Source organism: Elephantulus edwardii, unplaced genomic scaffold, assembly GCF_000299155.1.
Source record: "Elephantulus edwardii isolate Elephantulus edwardi_28Jun2011 unplaced genomic scaffold, EleEdw1.0 scaffold00494, whole genome shotgun sequence".
Classification (NCBI taxonomy): Eukaryota; Metazoa; Chordata; class Mammalia; order Macroscelidea; family Macroscelididae; genus Elephantulus; species Elephantulus edwardii.
The window spans coordinates 101,728-106,091 of NW_006400244.1; positions in this window are offsets into that span (position 1 = coordinate 101,728).

Here is a 4,364-nt window from a genome sequence, read left to right on the forward strand (position 1 = left end):
AATGAATGAATGGAATTCCAAAATCTCTGTAGATGTTCATTGAAATGAAAAATAAACAACCTAAATTTAAAAAAAAAAGATGGATTGGCACAGTGATGACAGCAATGAGTTCAAGTGTGCCAAGATGATGAGGCTAGTATAGGATAGTACCATATCTGGAACTGCTAAAGACACAGGTGGCACTACTTCATTTAGACCTCAATAATGTACGATTAGATTTTTTCAAGATGTTGTCAAGATAAGAGTGAAATAAAGTAAGTAGGGGGGGAGTAAATAAACCAAAAAAATGTCATCAAGAGGCTTGAGAATTACAGTATATTGGCCTCCTTTTAAAACAAAAAAGGATGCACACCCATGTTTATTACAGCTTTGTTCACAATAGCAAGGAGTTGGAAACAACCTAACTGCCCATCAGCAAACGAATGGATAGAGAAGCTATGGTATATTCACACAATGGAATATTACGCTGCATTGAAAAACAAGGAACTCTACAATATATTCAAAATGGGTGACCCTGGAAGACATTATGCTAAGTATCTCAGTCACTAAAGTGCAAATACTGCACAATGCCACTGTTGTAAAACAGGACTGACCTCGGGGTTGGTGGGAGACGGAGAAAGATGGGTTCAATAATGTATACTGCATTGAAAGAAATGAGGGAGAAAACTGTTTAAGAGGGATATGTTATTAGGTATTTTTGTCATGACAGGAGTCCAGAACGAAGGCTGTATAGTGGAGTGGACCTGGGGGGAGGGATTTTAAACAATGAAAGAATTTTTCTTTTACTTTTCCAAGAGGGTAGTACACGGGGGGGGGAGGGAGGGTTGGGAGGGGAGAAAAGTGCAACAATGAATGAAGGAAAACCCAATGTCTGTGTAAATTTTCATTGAAATTAATAATAAATTAAAAATAAAATAAAAATATATAAATTTAATGTACATGTAATATTACATTAGAGAACTAATAAAGAACTTAAACCAGTTTCATGGGTTGTTTTAACAGAAAAGGAAGAAAAGACCAAACCAATGTCAGAAAAGACTCCGAACATTGCACAAGGACATTGAGAAGCCAAGATGGGGGAGAAAATAAGGAAGTTAGACATTTGAACAGATTATTCCAAAGGGCGGCGTGTGAAGACAAAGCAAAGTATTATAACAAAATGTGCAGAGTTGGAGTCAGAAAACCAGAGGGGAAGATCTTGCTCAGCATTTCTCAAGCTGAAGGAACTGAAGAACAAATTCAAACTTTGAGATGAAGTACCTAAAGATGCTATGGCAAAATCTTGCATGCAAAAGAAGATGGAAGGAATACACAGAACCATCATACTAAAAAGAATCAGCTGAAAAAGAACCATTGCAGGAAAGAACATATGATCAAGAACAAATGATAATAAAGGAAAAATTCCAGGCTGTTCTGATGGGATTGGGGAAAAAATAATGCCCTAGAATAATGGAATACAAATGGACATATTGGAACAAACAAATGCCGCCCTGAATGTGCTCATCTGGCCAACTGGCATGAAGAGGTCCATATTCATGCTTGTTACCAAAAGAGGTGATCCAAGAGACTGTGGAAATTATCAAACAATATTAGTACTATGACATGCTTGCAAATTCTTGCTGAAGATTTTCCAAAATAGTGCATCTACAGAGAACTGCCAGAAGCCCAAATTGGCCCCAGAAGAGTTCATGGCACTGGGGATATCATTGCTGAGATCAGATGGATCATGACTGAAAGTTGTCATTGTTGTTATGTACAGTCGAGTCGTCTGCAACCCATAACTCTGAATCCTGCCCTGTACTCAGCCAGTCTCACTTATCACGAAACACCAACTCCCATTGCCCCAGTCATTGTAATCAAGCCATCTTATCCAGGTTCTTCCTCTCCTGCACTGTCCTACACCCTTTCAAATATGATATCCTTCTCCAAGGATCAGTCTTTCCTAGTCACATGCACAAAGTGTTAGATGGAGCTTCAAAATCCTAGCCTCCATGGAGAGACTTGGTTTCACCCTCTCCAAGACAGACCTATTTTTTTTTCTTGGCGGTCCATGATATGCTCAAGATTCTTCTTCAGCATGACAATTTGTAGGCATCGATTTTTCTTCTGCCATCCATAGTCATTGTCCAGCTCTCTGATGCATGTCTGAAAGTAGAGGGGACCAAAAGCATGTCTATTTGTGTCTTATCTCCTATTGCCAATGTTGAGCAATGATTTAATCACAACAAATTATGGCTAACATTGAGGAAATTGAGAACTCAAGAACACTTGATTTTTCTCATGCAATACCTATACCTAGATCAGGAAGCTGTGTCACACAGAGCAAGGGAATACTGCATGGTTCAAAATCAAGGAAATAATTCAGGAGGAATGTATCCTCTCTCCATGCCTTTTCAATCTATATGCAGAACAGCTCACTTGGGAGACCTGTCTTTATGAAGAAGTTTGTGGCTTTAGGATTGGAGGAAGAAGACTTATCAACAACCTGCATTATGCAGATGACTCAATCTTGCTCACCAAAACTGAGGAGGACTTGAAGCATTTGCTGTATAAGGTCAAGGAATGTAGCCTTCAATTTGGATTACATCTCAACATCAAGAAAACAAAAGGTAGTATCATGATAGATAGAGAAAATTCTGAGATTGTTAATGATTTTGTCTTGCTTGCATCCAAAATTGACCCTGTTGGCACCAGCAGAAAATGGGTTGTGAATGACTTCTCCAAAGTGCCAAAGAACAACAATGTCAATCTAGAGACTAAAAGGTGCTTGATCCATGCCATGGTTTTCTCAATTGTTGGATGACAGAAGGAGAATCAATGCCTTTGGGTTTTGGTAGTGGAGAAGAGTATTAAACATACCCTAGATTTCTAAGAGAACAAATGGATTGTCCTGGAGTGAATGAACCAGTTTGCTACTTAGAGAAAAGGATTTTGAAACTCTGTCTCAGATACTTTGAGCATGTGGCAATGAGAGAGCCGTCCTTGAGGTTCGCACAGGATAGGGCAAGTTCAGTGCAGTCTATTCCAGGACACATAAAAACAACAATCTACACTACATACAGTTAAGATCCATAAGCCATCTGCCATTTTTACAAGCCATACAGGGCGGATATACAGATAATTTGTTGGCTGCAACATTCTAGCATTTAGCATATCCTAAATTAAAAGCAGTAACCTCCTTTTGTCCGCCAGATATACTCCTTCAAATTAATAATCTGAGTGGGATCAGGCAATTCTAATGGTCCCACTTAAAATGTCAAATCAACACTAACCTCAGGGCAGACTTGTGTGCAGTTTTACAGTATATGGGAGAGGGACAATTCCCCAATAAGACAGAATAACTATATTAGTGAGCTCAGGTGGTCTAGTGGTAAGAAGCTGCACTGCAATCCCAAAGGTGCTTGGTTCTAATCCACCAGATGCTCTGCTGGAGAAGGAGGGGCAAGCTCCTCCTGTATCAGTCAGATCCAATTTGACAGTCACACACACACACACACACAAAATAATAATTAAAAAAGTTTTTAAAAGACATAATAACTATATCAATACTACATTCAGGTAAAAGATATGCTACTACTTATTCAACATTTGTCTACTTTTTCCAATTCTCATCCAGACTTTCATCTTAGTCCCAAACACACAATTCCTTCATTCCCATATCCCCATAATATACCTTTAGATTCCTTCAAGATTTTATCCTCAGCTTTGGATATTACAGTACATTGGGCTCCTCTGTCTAGAAGCCCCAGTAAGATATTTTCCCCACCCCAGCCCATTTTATCAACACATGCATATACAGCCTCATTTTCCCTGCTAGAGGCTGGACCAGAAGACCTTGGCCCTCTTCATCAATCCTATCTTCATCAACTAGCTGCAGTTGAGATTCAGGTGTCTTAGGTGGACTTCCCCTTTACTAAACGTCTCATAATCAGAACAAATAGTATGTATGGACTTATCTGGGCTTTCTTAATGTTGGGGTACCAGAGGAAACCTCTGCTGATCCATCAAACTGTGGTGCTGCACTAAAATCTTTGTCTCAAATCTGTCAATGCCTATTATAACCATCCTATTTCTGAATAACCAGCTAAAAATATCCACCCTGCCAAGGTAATTTCCCCATAGTCTCCTCCTATTGGCTTATGTATCACCCTGATGTTTCTTAGATCTATAAATCCCATATAAGCAAATCTCATCGATAGATTTGACATAACTTCTTAACTTGTTGTTTTCTTTTGTAGTTGTTGTTGTTGTTGTTGTTATGTGCTATGAGTAGCCTGCGAATCCTAGAGATCCCGTGTACAACAGACCTAAACCCTGCTCTATTCTGTGCCAATCTCACTGTCTCTGACACACCTACCCCCATT